We start from the raw sequence: 18888 nt of genomic DNA on the forward strand, positions 1-18888 counted from the left end.
TGGGTTGGGTCATCTCTAGACCTTTTAGCATGCACAATTTTTGGTGCTCTGAACTGAAACTGTTGACACATGCCTCTCCTTGTCTGGAGGTGCCTTTGGAGAAACAGGACCTCAGGAGAACAAAGAAATCCACTGGATGTTTCCGGTATAGCACTTTCTTTGGATCTCCAGCCAAGGAATGAGGTCTCAGCTTACTGCGACTTCAAATCATTCCTTCTCCATTCATTCATTCTAAGCATCCAGTACGTGACAGACACCATGCTGATATACAGTAGCACAAGGCAGATACAGGCCCTGTCTCCACAGAATTTCTAATGTAAATAGAGAAGAAAGATATTTAAAACAATTTACAACCAGCCCATGAGAGTTATGCATAAAAAGGGGGACCATAACAGGAGTGGGGGGGGGGGAATTGAGGTGTCAGGGAAGCTTCTTTGAGAATATCACATTTTTGCCGAAACCTAAGAAAGAGCTGAGTAAGTTTTCACGAGGTAAAAGGGACAGAAACAAATTTCCAGGAAGAGGGGACAGCGTGTACACAGGCTATTTTGCTTAGGTGAGTTCAGGGAACCTAGAGGAGACTGGGATGACTCCTGTTGCTCCCTGTCACTGGGAGGATGGCAGGAGATGAGGCCGCGGTGGCTGCTGAGGGCCAGATTATGCAGGCCCACATGAGACACTCAGGCCGTGGTTGTTGGCAATTGTGAAATGGTGTGGGGGGCCAAGCAGGGCTTTGATGAACTCATTTTCAATTACATGGACTCCTAGTGTGTCATGAAAGCCCAGGGCAAGATCACTCTGAGTTGCTTATAACTTTGCTCTTCCCTGCCGGCCCTTGGAAGCTCACCAGGGAGTTGGCTGTGCCTGGGAGCCGTCCCCCTGATCACTCCTCATTTTATCAATAGTGCAAGTGTTCAAAATAGGAAGAAAGTCAAACATTTTGAGAGTTCTTTTTCCAGATGGTTTTGGCTTATCGATTTGCTTTTTGCATAAGTAGCTTAGAAAGAATTTACCTATTGACTACTGTTGAACTTACAGAGACTTTTTTAAGGCCTTCAGAATGGAGGGCTGCTGTGTTACTTGGCTATGAAATGTATATTATTTGTCTAACCCCAACAAACTAAAATTGAATGAGTGAAAATAAACTAAACAATGAAGAGAAGGCATACTATCCCAAATTTCTCTCTTCCTCTCCCACTGTGGTCAATGGGTGAGTGACAGCTCATGCCAAGTGAAGGGCCACTGACGTATAAAAGGTCATCCAGTGCATCCTGTCATTTTCCAGATAAGGAAACTGAGACCTAGCAAGGGGATGTAATCTTCTCACATTCACATAGATAGTTTCTGTCAAAATCTATTTGGTGCTCTTTAGCCACAGTATGCTGGCAGGCAAGTGTGAAGTCAGGGGGCGCACAGCTTTATAGTCATTGGGTTACACAAGACATTGGAGGACTTGGAGTTTACTCCTGATGCCTTTACAGTTCAGGTTGCTATCAGCTTGCAGGGGTCTCTCTGGGATTCCAAAGATCATGAAAGATACATCTCTCTAGCTTCCTGACAGAAATGCACTTTCAAAACATGAGGGCCAGGTATGAAAGATGCAGACAGAGCTTTACACTTAGACAGTGGCCCTTCATATGACTGGTTTTGGTGAAGAACTCCAGTCAGGCCCACTGAGGGAAAAGCATTTTGGTGAAGGGTCCAGGTTACTGTAGATAAATATTTATGTCATGCTTTGTTACTTAGAGTGGCACATTACATCTTATCAATTGATTTTCCTACTTGAAAAAGAAAGATGAATGGACAAACATTAGGGCTAAGAATATCCAGATGTGTCATAGAATAGAGCTCATAGTCCCCAGATTTTCAAGCATCAAATCAGGCCTTTTTCTTTGAGCAGTGGGGAAGTAGCCTTTTGTCCTCCCTCGCAATAAAAAATTACGTGGCAAGAAGTCAAGATAATGAATGAAGATGTTAAGTGGAGACTGGTTTTTCAGTGTATATCCAGAGTAATCCATAAAGTGGGTAACGCCAGAAATCCTAACGTTGGGGACTTGATAGCCAGCAGGCTCGGGGTCAGGCAGATGAAAGAGTCTTCAGGAGCCGCAGGTCACTGCCAAGCAGGTGATCTGTGTTATTCTTAGTTGAATCTGACATTACCCATGGCACTAATGGGAAAGGAGAAATAATGCTGAGACTTTGCTCCCCTGCTTAGTGGTGACCAGGCCAAGTGGCAATGTGTATTATTATTATCATTGCTGTTGTTATTTGCTATTATCAGCTAACACTTATGAAACATTTACTCTGTGCCAGTACTGTGGTAATTATTTGACTTATCAAGTCCTCCAACAAATCTGAAGAACTATAACAATTACTATTCTCATTTTATAGATGAGAAAACTAGGGTTTAGAGAGGGTCAGTAACTTACCCAATGCCACAAAACTAATTAGAATCGGACCTGAGACTTGACCCCTGGTCTGCCTAACCACATAGCCTCTGCATAATAATAGTACTAAGAATAATGACAGTAACCCTCAGTGAGTCCTTACAGTGCCAGGCACATAGTAAGAGGCACCCCTCGTAAAGATGAGGAAACTGAGATTAAAGAGAGGCTAAGTTATTTGCCCAGAGTTGCACAGCGTATAAGTAGTATATCTAGAGTTCAAACCCAGAAAGCCTGACTTTGGAGTCTGTACTTTCAACTACTCGCTCTGTATATAATGCTAAAATTCTTTCCATCTCTTATTCCACTGTTCTTTTTCTCAGTACAAGGAAGGCAATTATGCTGGTATCTTAAATAGACCTTTCAAAAGTTAACTCAGAGAATATCTTCTTCTTTTTCTTAATGGCATACTGTGTATGTTTACCTTATAGCTTATTTTCCTTCAGTAATAACCTATTTTTTCCCCATGGCTATTCCACATTCTGCTAGTCAAATAAAAAAAAATGCTGATTTTGTTTGATGACTAGTATGTTTTCTATGGGGTTGGCAAGGTAAGGAGACTGGTAATATTTTATTTATTTGTAAGGATGTTCTAACTCATCTCTGTAGAAATCATTTGTTGACCATATGGGCTCCCTGGCATGTATACAAGGCAGAGAAAAAGGAGACCAGAGGAATACTGTGAGACTGTGAATTAAAAGGCTGTTGGGATACTAACAGCCTCCTTGTTAGGGGACTGAAGGGCTGCTAAACCTCATGCAACAAATCACATGCGAACATGATATAGATTTGGGGAGGCTGTTTTCTTATATGAATTTCTTGACAAACCTATCAACTTTGGGAGACGTCCAGTATTTGGTATTTTGAATGACCTAATAAATGAGTGAGCCACATCTAACTTATTTTAATAAGCCCGGAGTATAGGGAAGAGCATGGTGGGAGGCAGGGAGTGGTGCTTGCTGCTTATATGTTGGACCGAAATGACAGAACTTTTGTAAACCTAATTGTTTTATCTTATGTTTGGATACAAAATCATCATAATTCCAGTTGTGCTTATTTGCATGACTGATTATTCCAAAACTAAGGGCCTCTTTCTACTTACTTGTCATAGGACCTTCTCTGACTTGAGAGTATCAGAGGATTCAAGGGATATGAACATGCAAATGAAAGTGTTTGTTATCTGTCATCAATCTTATTAAGATGAGATATTTAGGGTCAGTGGCCAGGAGTGGGTTTGAAACATTTTTGTTTGAACATTTTCAGTTGCGCATTCAGAAACAAAAATAGAGCCTGCCTCTACCTTTCAGCCTTGCTACGTGATCTCAAATATGTATTTTGATTTCTTTGGATCTCAGTTTCCACATCAATTAAAGGGGGAGTTTGGTAGCTTCCTTCAAGTCCCGATGATTTATTATTTGAATCCAGCTATTTCTGTGAGAGGTCTCCTATCTCCTAAGGTGTTACACATACACTTCCCTGGTGAGTGGCCACCAATACCAAGGTGATGGTCATTTTACAGGATAGATCCAAGGCCAACTTCTCTTCACCTTGAGCATTTCTCTAAGAGATCAGCAGTGGGTTTCAGGAGGCCTGGAAAAGCCCAGAGTGTAGCATACACAACCGCTAGGTAGCTCTCACCTGATGACGTTCTTCTCTCTGAATTTCTTCAGCTGAGACGGTAGTGTTGAATCCACTTGATAGTTAGCAGTGAGCTTTTAGATTAGGTTTCCCATGCAGTATGTGAGATGATTTTAGGTGATGGGGAGAAAACATTAAAAAATTTTTTTTTCTAAATAGTTGCAGGTCTATCTTGATGCATAAGCAAGCAAGCAAACAAACAAACAGAAATACAGCACTCCAAAGTTGTGATCTCAGCTATTACTGCTCAGGGCAAGACTGAATTAAAGAAAAAGAAAGTCAATGTAGACAAAAATAGCAGCTAGATCAATTAATTAATATTAAGTAGGTCATAGTGTAAGTGGTATTAGTATGGAGCAAAATCAGGACTGAAGTTTGGGAAACTGTTTTAGAGGGCTTAAGCGTTGGGGAAGTAATAATTCTTTCAAGTCATCAGGAAACAGAGTAGGACCCTGGGAAACATAATTTTTTTAAGAATCAAAAAAAAATTTTTTTTAAAGAAAACTTTTTAGTTCAATTTACCATTAGAATAGATTCAATGTCCTTGTAGGATTTTGAAAATCAAAATGTTTCCCAAGCTGTTAACTCTGTTTTTATTTTTAAACAAGTGATGTCTACATGTCAGAGGGCAGAAATTAGTGTGGAAAGGAGGATTTGAGTCAAGGGAGAGAATCAGCCAGGGTCCACCCAGGCAGCACATTATGATAATATATACGGAACCAGCTGGACACTGAGCAAAGCTGACATTGTGTTGTCAGGGGCAGAATCGCCCATCAATTTCCGAGATAGAATTTGAGTTCAAATGACAGAAAGAGCAGCAACTGTGTTGAAACTGATGCATGGGGGAGGGGCTGGGTAGGCAGGAACCAGCCAGGCCTAAAGACAGGAAGTGCTGGTACCTCCGGAAGGGGGTGGCTCTGTTTTCTCATCTGGCTGCTACCCTTCCTTCTAACCTTAACATCTGTCAGCAAGATCCACCTGGGCCTTTGCATGATTAGAGCCCACTGTAGGGGGAGCTTACTGGTGCTAATTTTAGCCCCCAAGAGCATAGAGTGCCTGCTGCAGGACCGGGGAGTGGGGGGGGGCAGATCAGCTTAGGAAAATTAGGAAAACAGATTCCAAGGAGCTGCTGCTTACCCATTTAGGAAGTTCTATGTTGATGTAGTGGCGATTGTTAATAATGACTGAAAGAGTTTTCAACTTTTAAACTATTCTGTTTTGTTCCTTAATATCTTAACGACCCTGATGATTCTTCTTTTGTTCATTCTCTCCTTCATTCAGGCATTCAGTCATTCATCTATTTAACATATGTTTACTGACTGACTGCCTATTGTATTAGACATTAGGGATGCAGAGGTGAACAAGACAGGGGCAGCCTTTTGAGGTATATAGTTGTGTGTGAGTGTGTGTGTGTGTGTGTGTGTGTGTGTGTGTCTATGTTAAGCAAATAATTACAAAAAATAATTAATTTAGAATTACTTAAATTACAATGATAGTACGCACTATAAAAGAGAAATACAAACTGCTAAGAGAGGTTTAAACAAGGGGATTCAGCCAAGTGTGACGAATAGAAGGACACTTAAAATTTAAAACACGAATGAGTAGCATTTTGTCAAGCAAAGAAGAGAGAGCATTTTTGGCAGAGGGGAAGCATGTCCAAAATACCATGTGGGGGCACAATATTAGAAGCTTGGGAGAGGGCTAATAGGGAAGGTGAGTTAGCTCAGAGATCCATTTTTGAAAAAATAAATTTGAAAATTTCTTATAGGTTGGTTTCTCTTTGACTTGGAGATATGGCTCCAATGCATTTTCCTAACGAGTTAACAGGCTACTAGAACTCTTTGCCCAAGTAAATGCTAGATTTTAGACCACTTTTTTGAGTGATGATGATTTTGCTGTTATGATACCAGCCTTTGAGCATTTATTACCTGTCAGGTTCAGTGCTCAGCCCTTTGTATCATCTCTTTTTTAATACTCTTAATCACCATAGGAGGGCACTGCTATTATTCTTCCCATTTAGCAAACAAGGGAAACTGAGGCCATCCTTCAAACATTTGGTTGTGGCCAAACAGAAAAAGAGTTAGGTTTTTGCATCTGTAGCATTTGGACCTCCAAGTAGCTGACATAAGGCGGTCATCACCACTGCTCTTTCCCACTGTTTAGTCAATGCTAATCTCCTCACATTGGACTTCAGAGGTGGAGAGAAATTCTCCTGCTATTTGATCATGTAATATAATTCCTGCTTCAATTGAAGCAAATTCACAACGTTACTCAAAGGCAAATTGAAAAGCCAGATCTGTGCTAAATCCCCAGGGTATGTTAGTTGGCATGTGCAGTGATATATGGGAAGGTGCTTTTCTGGGTTAAGATAAAAAATCCTGGTATCACGTCACGCTATCAGGCACCCCATCTTAATCTCCTTGTGCCAGCCCTGCAACTTGAAATACTCAGTGGACAGAAATGAAACTTTATAGAAATTAGGTGAACATCATCCTTATCAGATGAATATGATGCCATCAGCATGATTTTAGCATCTTCAGAAAAAAGAGATTTACCTGGAGAGGAGCAAGAAAGAGTCTGAGACGTGGATCATAGGACTTTTCTGCCAGTCTGCCTTGGGCAAGTTGGCTGGGAGATGACCTAGTAATTAAAGTCCTGCTTAAACGTATGCTGGTCAGTCATAGTAGAGGCACCGACATGGGAAACCAGACGGTAACCAGAGAAGGAAAAGAAAAGTGAAACACAAAAGTAACACTCTGGAGCCCACAGGGTGCAGAAATAGATCTGAATTGGATGAATACTTATCTGACCACTAAGCATGAAAGCGAAACCTAAGTACTAATATATTTTTATCCCAATCTGTGAAATTAATCAATATTTTATATGTGAACATATGCTGCTATGTTGCCGGCTTATGTAATTGACAGTTGCAATCAGTAGGACACCAGTTGTTCAAACCCACATTTTTCACCCGTAGTTCTGGGGAGACATGCAGCAGGAGAATGCAGGGAATAGAGGCACAGACAATGTCAGATTTGGGGCTTCTTCTCAAGTTTCTCTCATTGTCTTCGGGGCAAAGTAAGAAAAATTTCAAGAGACAGGCATATGTAACCAATAAAAAATAGCAATAGATTTTGGCTGTTATTTGGAAGAATGGTTAAAATTAATGTGGTTGGTACACATTGAGAAGTTTAATTCTTTATTATTCTTTGTCTTCTTTTTGAGCACAGGTGGGAAGCCAACAGATACTGAACCCCTACTTTGTGCAGAGCCCGAGGCAGATGTTTTTAGGTATATTATGTCTAGGACTGTGGATGAGGGGACTGTGTCCCAGCAGTTCCCAGGTATTTTATCATTTCTTTTTTTTTTTTTATGTTTATTCATTTTTTAAGAGACAGAGACAGAGTGTGAATGGGGTAGGGGCAGAGAGAGAGAGAGACACAGAATCTGAAGCAGGCTCCAGGCTCTGAGCTGTCAGCACAGAGCCTGACACGGGCTTGGACTCACAAACCGTGAGATCATGACCTGAGCCAAAGTCAGACGCTCAAATGACTGAGCCACCCAGGCGCCCCAGTATTTTATCATTTCTTAGTGGAGAAGGAAAATAGAGTTTTGGTCATTCTTTGCTAAAATCTTCCGGCTGAATCATCAAACCAGCTGTGCCTTCTAGTAACTGTATGTGCAACAAAAAATAAAGTCAGACATCAGATTCTTCTACCTTTCAACTTTGGCAGAATCCTAGAAACTCTTCTTGATTTGGTTAGCTAAAGCCTGTGGAATTCAATCAATTGTTGCTCAAAAGAAAGAAAAAAAAAGTTGGGGAAAATGTTATTAAGGTACTGTTTTAGGATAACGTATTTAACCAGTAAACTTTTATTATTTTCTTTGTATGTGAAAAATTCTATAATGAACACCATTGAGATGGATAATGTCCAGATTGAAAATGAAACTTAAGGGGACTTGCTCTACATTTAAAAATGTAAGTTCTTAAAGTGCTGCTACAGTTATATCTTATGTCCAAACTCTGACTGTGTGTTTAGCAGCCCAACTTGTAACAATAGAAAAGCTTCTAAGCCTAGAAACTGGAATATTTCCAGTGTTCCTGTGTTTAAATTGGCACCTGTGGTATTATATTAGGATGCCATTTTTTGAACTTGGAAATAGAAGAAGGTAGAGAGAGATTTTACTATAATTCATATGTGGGGCTGAGTCTTAGGGGGAAAATAACTTTGCTTGGAAATAGAGTAGTAATATTCTGTAAAGTTAATAAATATCTACACTCTATCTTGGGAATAGGAATTGCACAACTAAGATTTTATGGGACTTTGGCTGTAGTATTTACATGGTTGAAGTGAATGCTTTAGCCAAACTGAGCAGAAATTTCAGATAAATACCAAAATTGAAAGGTAGTTGGGGTGTTTTAAATATTTGACTTTATCTACCAATGTGGACTCTCAAAGTTTCAAGTTCAAGTGAGTCTCTTAAATTCAGTTACCTCATTTGTAAAGTATAATTTAGAATAACATCTGCCTGCCTGCTACTCAGGGTTGATATTAAGAATAATTGAGATGGGCAAACCCTTTGAAAGCTTAACAATGCTAGTTAATTGTCAGGCATTGGTTAAGTGCAGAATACTATCTATCCAGTTTGTGAGTGAATGAGGTCCCTGCTTGCAAGGGATGTATTGACTGTTAGGTTGATTTGCATACATATATGCCATCCCAGGTTTACATATACAAACATATATACCAGGATAAAAGTTCAAGGAAAAGTGTAGTTAGTGATGAATGAATGGAAAAGACATAAGAAGTTCACTAAACAGTTAGTATTTTGTAGCCTGGGATAGGAAGAAACAGCTTCATGCAGAAGACCAGCCTTTATGAAACAGTACTGTTTGGGTAAAACCTTCCTGAAAAAGAAATGGTGGAATGATGCAAAGCATGTTTGGAAACAGTGAATTTGGAGGGCCTGTCATGATCATCTTCATTTTCTTTTTCTTTACATTCCTTCTTCTGCAACTCCTCATCTTTTTCGTTCTGTCTCACATTTATTTATTGCTTACTCTGTGCAGAGCTCTGTACATGTAGATTAACTTATTTAAACCTCACAACAACCTCATGAGGTGAGTTCTCTTATAACTGTCATCCCCAACTAAAGTGATAGAAACAGAGGCTTGAGAAAAGTAATTTACCCAAGCTGGTAAGTGTTGAAGCTGTAATGTGAGCTGAGGCCTCCTGAATCCAAAGCCATTGGTCCCAACCGCTGCCAAGTCCTGCTTCCAGTTTGGGAGAGATGGAGAATGAGGTTGGAAGGGGAGAATTGGCCAGACTCAGGAGGGTGGACTTGATCCCATAGGCTAAGGAGAAACAACAGAAAGCTCTTGAGCACAGCAGTAACATTTTGAAAGCTGGCATCTGAGGAAGGTTAATCTGGGTTTTGGTATGTAGATGAGATTTAGCACATAATTAATAACCTGATAGTAGAAGTGAATTACAAACAGGCAAGTATGTTTGCTTTTTGCAGTCCAGATTGAACAGCCCAGACCCCAAAGAGTAATTTTTGAGGAAGTTGAGTCAGTCAACATGGAGTTCAAATGGAAGTGGAGTTCCCACTCTACTTTACTCTTCTGTCTGGATACATTTGATGATACACATTCCGGTGCTTGTGACGTCATTGATCATCACCACGGAAACATCTGTGCTATAACAAACACTGGAGTGCAGCGTCACTGAATGTGTCAGGGAGGAGAGGAAACTGGCTCAAAATGATAAGGCTCTCAATAATAAAAATTCAGTCAAATACGTTAGCAGTAGCAGCCTTGGTCGTGTGGAGAAATATAAGCATTACTATTCTGAAAAGCACAGAACAGGAATTGTGCATTACTAAAGGTTGGGCAAGGTTGATTTTGAGATGCTGCTCACATTCAAAACACCGTTTCTTTAAAAAGTCACTATCTATGCTGTCTTGCATGATGACAATAGAAATCCTTTAGGAGCAGGGAGCTCATCTCTCAAACTGCTTATAGAAAATCTTCTACATAGCAGAGGAAGGCTAGCTGGGGACTTTTATGTTGTTATGGGAGAGGCCTTTAGCAATCAGAAGCAGAATTGGCATTGGTGGTGGTTTGTGTTTATTGTTTGATGAGTCAGTGGCAGTATTAGTTGTGTAGTTGCAGAAATTAATAACTGAAAGGTGATTCTTGGACCTCCAAAAATACAGAATTTATATGCTAGTGGATCAGATCATGGACTGAATCTAGCTCTAAGCCATTTTTAGGTTTGGTTTGCATGGTGCTTTAAGAAACTATGTATTTGTTGTTTTACAGTTGAAAATAAAGAGAGTTTACCTAAAAATCCAGATTTGCAAATTCTTTTTATATTCAGAAGAGCTGGTAATGTTGGACCTACATTTTCAAATGGCAGCACTTAGGTCAAACTGAGTTGTGTCCCTTTTGGGTGGGGTATACATTCTACAGTTTAGCCACAAACCCCACCTTTCCTATTGTGTTGTCCCTAGCACATTTGATTTACTTACCTTTCTGCCTGGTCCTGTGAGCATTTGATTTTGTGGTCATTGTTGAAGGGGGTAGAGATTAATTATTTCTAGCACAGTTCCTGGTATATGGATGGCACCTCATATGTATGTAACTCTGATTGTTCTTTATCACTTACAGGGTCAGTTATTTAAATTTGATCCTTAGATCAACGCTGTCCAATAGAACTTTCTGTGATGATGGAAATGTTCTATCTCTGTGCTGTCCGATGTGATAGTCACTAGTCACATGTAGCTATTGACCACTTGAAATGTGGTTAGTATGACCAAGAAAATAATTTTCTATTTTTATTGAATTTTAGCTAATTAAAAATTAAGTTTCAATAGTAGCATATGGCTAGTGACTACCATATTGGGCAAAGCAGATTTCAGTAATGACATTGAACATCCTGTCCTTGCTTACAACAAAATGTGGAGAATAGATACTAGGGCTGTGTGTGTGAGTGTTCATTTTACAAGACATTACTTATAGTGAGCTTCATCACTTAGGATCACCTACCTCCTGAAAGGGAACCCCCCCCCCCTTTATCAGTCGACTACAATTCTTGTCAAAAACATATGCCAAAGACATATGTTTTATAAGATGTTATATGTACATTTGGACCAATATACGTAAGTCATCTTAAGCTCAAATGCAAAGTTTCACTGCTCTCTTCCTCTGGCTGTCCAGTTAAGGGTACTGTGCAAACATAATAACTAGACCTGTGTGTGGAAAAGCCTGAAATTTTTGATGAGCTGCTGGCCCCTGCAATACATGATGGCATAGAGCCAAGATCCAGTGTTACCAAGGGGATTATGGAAAGCTGGTGGATCCCTGCCCTCCTAGACTGCTAGAAGGATCTTACATTCTTAGGACTCAGGCTCCAAAGGTTGTAGTCTCTTGCATTTCCATCACAAATCTACACTGAGCACATCTAACGATCACATTGCCTAACCAGCCACAAAGTAGGATGCTAAAAGATCCTTCTTTTATGCAACTTATTCATTCATTTGCATGCTGTTTGCTTCGCTGAGCCCAGCAGTCACAGCCCTCCCTTTTCCTTTGTCACAGGGTTGGAAACCCCAGAACCATCTATCAGAGCTCTGGCTTATTGGTTACTCACTGACCTCTGTCCTGAGACTTGCCCAGTCAACTTTTCCAGCTGAAAAATAAGTAACTTCACTTCTTCTGGGGATGTATGCACAGGAGGACAAAATAGTCTGTTTCATTCAAGATGAAGCTCTGAATTACAAACCCCATCCCCTAAAAAAGCCTTCTTAAAACATAGAAAACCTAGCGAAAATGATAGAAATGGCTGTTGTAGCTAATTTTATCAAATGATGACTAATACCAATCCTCTTGTAATGGAAAAAAAAAACCCATACATGAATATATTCTGCTTGGATCATTCATCCAGTCGGAAGGATATCTCATCTCTTCTCGTAGTCAGGTTCTGCAGATAGGATACCAAGTCTTCCTTTTCTGTCTTTATGGGCAAACATCAGTGTAAACCCCTATTTTGACAGTGCATTGAATGAGTCCTAGAATTCAATAGGAGGAAAAAGACAAAACCCTTTAACAACAATGACAAAAGATCCTACATGGTTTTAAATTCCTTCTTGGGAAAATTCTTTGTAAAAATGTTTTCTAGGAGAAGACCAAGCTGATATCAACTGAGACTAACTAATGAAATGTTAAATTATCTGCACACAGATACGTTTTTAATGTTGAGTTTAGTCCGGCTCCCAGACACAAGGAGGCTAAAAATTCATATTCAGATAAGGAAAGGCAAACCTTGGTGAACAGATGGAGCAGAGTTCAGCATAAAGGTTTAATCCTATCAGGCCGATTCCTGTATGGCCATCTGGATAATCCGGCACACGCATTCAAGGCCTGTTAAAAATACGACTCCAGCCAAGATTAACATCACAGATTTTCCACTAGACTTGCTCATATTTGACTTTATGATTTTCCAGACCCAGGAAGATTGCCTACGAATAAGGACTCGAGTATTCCTTGAAGAAGCACTTACATGTTTTTTTTTTTCTTTTTTTTAAACCTGAAAATTGTTTTCTCTTTTCACAATATTGGCTGTCCAGTTTTGGAAAGTTATTTTCATTTTCCTTTCTTCCCTGGCTTTCATATCTAGAACTTTTCTTACAACAGGATAGTAAGGAGAATTGGGCTAAAAATAATTTTCTGCGTAAAAGTTCTCCTTGTCAGGAAGAAAAGAGTTATTTACTTATTGTATAATCAGAGGCAAGTGAATTTACTATTGTTGAAACAAATATCACAATTGGACTCATGAATAATTCATTTTGAGGATTCTCTCACCTTCTACAATAATTTTTTTTCAATGGTGTGGCTGATGATCCTAGAACAAGAGAGAAAAAGAAAAGAAACAAAAAACAGTGGCAATATTTGCCATTAGTTATTGTGGGATTAATATTTTGTATATTTTAATTTTGGATTTGGGAGATCAAACATGAGGGGGATAACAGCAAATTCTCACCTCCTTGAGTTTATAAAATTTTGAGCTTCCGAAGTGTTAAGAAACAATTTTTGCATATTATGAAACAATGCTATGTTGCTGTCATTGAATCAAAAAGCCTTCAACAAGTCTTTCAAGTGCAATTTAGAAGTTACAGGTACATCAAAATGTCAAGATTTTTCACTGCTAAATTGTTAAATAACCCTGTGTGCTGAACCTACACAGTTATGGATCTCAGGTAGACAAACTCAGGAATCTAAAAGTACTTGCCCTAAAATGTTCAGATTATAATTGTTGCTCTAGGATTTCTGCTCTTCCCTTGCTCAGATCTGTGTCCACTGTTTGTTGAAGAATGTTGCTGATTCAGAATAGAATAAGAAAGATGAAAATTAAACAGAGAGCAGATACAATTTGGACTTACTCTGCCTTTAGCAAAGGGCATAGTTTGGAACTTAGCTAAACTGAGATACACCTAGATATTCCCACTAGGTTAACTCTGTGTTAATGTAGATGGACTTTGGATTTACATTTCCATCTACTGACTGTGAGGTTTTTCTTTTCTCCTTTTCTGTGAGAGCCATTAATGTTGTCAAAGTGAAGGACTTTGCCAAAATAAAGCCATTTTGGAATAAAGGATGGAAAACATTTGAAATTCTTGATCTCCTCATTTAATATTTAATAGATTTAATTGCATTGGTATTGAGAAATCTCCATATCATGGGTTTCATTTCTCTTCAAAGTGACACACACACACAGAGAATCTCTTTTGCATATATAATATATTATTCTTTGCCAAGTAATATTTAGATATGCTAGTGGATGGGGCAATAAATGAAGACCAATAACAAAAGAAAATGAAAATCCTAATAAACAATAAAATGCTTAGCTGCATAAAGCAATTACTAAAAAAGAAATAAGGGAAGGCAGAAATAAATCTAGTAATTTAAGAGCTTTATTTATTTGTTTGTATTAAGAGTTATGTTTATTTGTTTGTTAGCTGATTAGTAGAAGTACGTGGTGAGGTTATCATTCTGAAAGTGAAGTTTGCACATGCTGGTGCGAGGGTTCAGGTCAGGCATTATAACTGCTATTGATTGGTTTCCAAGGCATCCAGTTGGAAAGTGGGTAAACCCAGAGTAGATTTGCATCCTGTACATAATGAAAATATAGAGGGTCAGTCTTCCTGCTAGGAGCAAACCATCTGTTTGTCCTCCTTCCTGGCCAGTAGCTGCCAGTTGTCAGGATCCAAGAATGCAGGTATTGGTACTGCTGATCTGGGAGTAGTCAGGAAAGTAATCATTTCACTTAAAAAACCTAGCAAGAATCATTGTTTTGATTTAACAAGAAGGGTGTATATCTATGCATTGAGCCCAAGTAGAATTCCTTTGTGTCCCTGTCATTTCTGGAAGAGGCCTGCTGTCAAGCACAACTTCACCAAAATCAAGTAGATACAGAGAGAAAGGCCCTCATGAGATTATGTGAGGTCACAAGTGTCCCATAGAAATGGGCTGAGCTAGGGGCACCTGGGTGGCTCAGTCAGTTAAGCATCTGACTCTTGATTTCAGCTTGGGTCATGATCCCACAATCATGATAAAAAAAAAAAAAAAGAGAGAGAGAGAGAAAAGAAGTGGGCTGAGCTCATAGGTTTCACAAGTCTTAAAAATTTGGGACAATAACAGGAAAGTCATGTCCTTATTTCTGAAAAGATCTCCATTAATGTTCATTCCAGGCAAATGAGAGTCTTAAAAAAAATTCCACCTTAGAACTACTGATGCGAGATCCACCTCCTCAGTCAAGTTAGCTGGCTAGGTTAAGCAAGTCGTTGTACTGAAGGTTCCTAGGAAAGTTTTACAGTCAAGTACACAACCTGGAATGATGAGACTGTTGGATATTCTAGTGAGCAAATAAACTCTGGCTTGTGGGGAACTGGTGATAACAATAATTATTATAGCAGCAACTAGCATGTTCTGTGCCTGGCACATAGTAAAACAACAAGATGCAAGCAGACACATCCTGCATTTTGCCACAAGTCTGTGAGCAGAAATTACTGCCTGGAGAGGGTAAGAGCTTTAGAGAGGCTAAGTGACTGCTTCAAGGTCATTCTGAGTGAGAGAGGTGCAATTTGAACAGCTGGAGCTGTTGCCCATTTGCAAATACTGTAATACTCTGAATGTTAAATCAACTTAACATAATTGCATCTTTCTGTCTTTATTCAGGAGCCAGCCAGTAAGGGCTGGTGCCAGCATCTTCACCTCCATTGTAAGCATCAGTTATCTGCTCCGTAGAAATGCTCATTAATAGAGAGTTCTGGCTGACAGAATGCTGAAAAAGGAGAGTTTACATCTTTTCATATATCATACACAATGGAAATGGGAAATCAGCTTGTATCTATTTTAGTGGAATTTTATCTTGAGACTTAGAATGGGACGAGAACATTAATATATTTACACATTTTACCAACTGATGAAGTGTTGTTTTCCCAGCATGTTTAAATACAGGAAGGGACAAAAGAGCCAAACAGTGCATCTTTAATGAGACTTCCATTATAGGACATCGACTGTCACAAAAGCCTCATTTTGGAGATAAGAGATGATAAATCTTGCACCCAGGTCATCTGTACGGATACCCCAAACAAGTGAGGTATTGATCACAGTACAAAGATTTCAGAGGCAAAAGTATGAGCAGCCCCAGGCCCCTGCTGATAGCTGCACACACCACTAATTCACCTCAATGGGCAGGCACCTCTGAGCTCAATTAACCCTTATTCCCAAGGCCACCCATAAACCCTGGGGTAAACACGGCTCTCCTGGCCCTTGCTTTCTATCAATGAAATAGATCATTTCTATTGGAGGCTAAGGTGCAATTCTAACTTATAAACTCACCTTGCTAAAAAAGGGAACTGATGCTTCCAATGTGACTGAGCAGGCACTTGCATCTTGTAACATTGATTCTGGAAATCAGAGAATTTTAAACTGCTGAGGGCATCCGTGATTTCTTCTGTCTTCTGTGGCTCTTGGAAGGAAATATAAATGCTCTGGAGGTAGAGCAGGTGATAGCAAATGTCCCCTGGTGCAGTTGTCTGCACACAGAACATTAGTTGTTAAATATGTACTGGAGGCTGAATGATTTCTTTCCTTCCTTCTTTCTTTTCTTTTTTTTTTCCCCCTCATTCTTCCCTCTCTTTTTCTTCTCACCACGACCATTGTTCAGAAGCAAATTGGAAATCTGGTAATTAGGCCCTGACTCACGGTGTAGTATTAGAGTCCCGAGCCAAAGTTCAACACCCTGAAATGAAATTTAAACCAATTAATCTGTTAGATTTTTATCGCTTGTCCGTGTTTTCTCAGCAATTCCCCCAGCACGTGGCCTTTGATCAACTCTCATACAAACGCTAAAATGTGTGCCTGCTGCTAGCAAGATGGGAATGACATTAACATGGTACTCATAAAACAATCAGAGCAGAGAAGCCCTCAAACAGGCAGGGCATGGTAATATTTAATAAAAGCACACACATAATCTTCAGAATTAGCATTTTGTGCCTTGCAGTACCTTTGGGAGAAGAGCTTTTATTTGTGGAGTGATCATTATTATAACAAAGAAGAGCTACCTAATAATTTCCACTTTAACTCTGCAATGTGCCACGAGCATTTCAGAGCCATTATGCTAAACTGTGGTGGGGTAATCATGTTATTGTCATAGTTTGAAGGAAAGAAAATCTCCTCTACTTTGGTGGCTGTTGGGGGTGGGGGAAGAGGTAAAAAAAAAAAAAGGGCAAAGAAAAAAATCAACTTCAACTTTTATTTTTAATGGGATTTAGAACCAGGAATTGGCTTATCATCCTTGTGGTTACCACAGTGAAAATTCACTGGTGAAGAAGAAAGAATCTTTTATTAATTAAATTATTTACTAATTAAATCAAGATTTGGCTGGTAAAAGTGGTTTTGTATTCAATCAAATCCACCCCCTCCCCTATTTTATAATATTTTCATGGAGATAGAATTGTACTGATTATTACATTCCTGGGCTGAATTGAGTTCGTTTATAAATCTTTTCACCTTCAAATTCTACTGAATATATCCACTATGACTATTAAAAATGATCTCTCCTTGTCGTCCCCTCCATGTCTCTTTGGATATCTTGAATGAAAGAAAAACAGGTCCTTGGCTGCTCAGATGTTGTTTGGGCTTCCTCAGAGCAAAGCTTACCCAAAAAGAAGAGAGAAGGAGAGGCTCAGGATCTGTTAGTCAGCACAGCTGGGCTTTGTTTCTTTTTTTTTTTTTAAATTTGTATCAATGTGCTCCAAACAGTACCCTTATCTCTTACAGAATTAAGTGTTCTGTTATTCTGTTATTTAATTTTTATTATGATAACATATTACCTTAATGTGTGCTCATTGAAAACATTCAAACCATTTGGCTTTCTGTAGAGTAAAATTTAAGTCTCCCTGCCCCCTCAGCCCCACCCCAGCGCCATTGCTCTTTCATGTGGATCCACTGGGGACAGTGGATGTACGTCCTTCCAGACCTTTGTTCACGTGTAACTACATACACACAAGCACAGGTGCACATATAGGCTCCTATATATATTATTTTTTAAGTTAACAAAATCACATTATTCATTAGACTATAAATTGTGTTTTTACTTACCTAACCTACTTTGATATCTTTCTATGTCAGTTTATAGAAATCTTTTCCAGCCATTCTGATGGCACTCCTAATATTCTGTAGTAGGGATATATCATAATTTATTTAACCACTCTCTTATTGGGGGCACCTAGACTCTTGAATTTTTTGCTGCAGTGAACTTTTGGATACCTGTAGTTTAGGTACATTTGCAGGTATTTCCTGAGCTGCTTTTAGTCTGGCAGGTTTGTGAATAGGATAAAAATGTAAAATGGTGGCCTAGGCGTTAAATTTACCCCCATAAACATTTTGTTTACAGCCTACACGTTTAAGAAAATTGAATTAGTTGCCAGCATTTAAAGATTGGGAAATTCACATAAAAATCTCGTTCCCAGCTTCTTTCAAAAGATCAGAAGACCAGACCACACTTGACCTGCATTTGTGTGGGGAGTACCAGTGGCTAGACCTTCCCCAGTTCTTAGTGTCAGGGGCCATTCATCTCATGCTTATTCTGAGACTCTGAGCTGCTGTATTCGTTTATGTTTCTTGCCTTGGCCTATATGAATCTGTGAGTTCTTAGTAACTGCCCTCGAGACTGATCTGTTTATCTAGTCACAGTGCCTTCTACCTTGTCTTACTGACATCTTAGAATAATTCATTTGGGGGAATATCCGGTGCACTGTTGGATAGTTAGCATCCTTGATTTCCAGGCACTAAATGCCACTAACATTACTTTCCCACCTCTGTCTCTCAGTGGGACAGCCCAGAGTCCTTTACATATTTTCTAAACTTCCCAGTGGGGAAATACCACAGAGCTTTCTTTCAAGACCACTATGATACACAGATGTATAGGAGCACCTTTAGAACCCTCTGAAGCCTAACTTCAGAAAAAAAGTCTGCATGACTTACTTGTTCTAGGAATGGCATCTAGTCTCTAAGCTAAGATAGTGGATGGTTGAGTACAGAGGTAGGATGGATCGAAGAGTATGTCACTCTCTTCTTGGAGTACTTCCTTCAAGGGTTCTTTTCTCTAAAAAGCCAGGAAGATGGTGTCACATATTGTCTCCTCACCATGTTATCTCTGGAGGCTTGATGATCTTTCTTTCTTTTAGCTAGTTGACAGTTAGCTTTGTTTCTGGTTGGTTGCTCACAGAATTTGAA

At 39.3% G+C, this 18888-nt stretch overlaps 1 protein-coding gene and 1 long non-coding RNA gene across 3 annotated transcripts in view; one reads left to right on the plus strand and one right to left on the minus strand.

The window, feature by feature from the left end:
* The window catches only part of EBF1 (EBF transcription factor 1), a 389099-nt gene that overhangs the window by 268190 nt on the left and 102021 nt on the right, over positions 1–18888 (plus strand). The window lies entirely within an intron of this gene.
* Positions 3193–9693, minus strand: LOC125934488 (uncharacterized). The gene is made up of 3 exons (XR_007461437.1): positions 9556–9693; positions 9274–9438; positions 3193–4156 (listed from the first exon to the last, which is right to left on the minus strand). It is a non-coding gene; the product is annotated as an uncharacterized LOC125934488 (long non-coding RNA).

Source organism: Panthera uncia (assembly GCF_023721935.1).
Source record: "Panthera uncia isolate 11264 chromosome A1 unlocalized genomic scaffold, Puncia_PCG_1.0 HiC_scaffold_17, whole genome shotgun sequence".
In the NCBI taxonomy this organism is placed as follows: domain Eukaryota; kingdom Metazoa; phylum Chordata; class Mammalia; order Carnivora; family Felidae; genus Panthera; species Panthera uncia.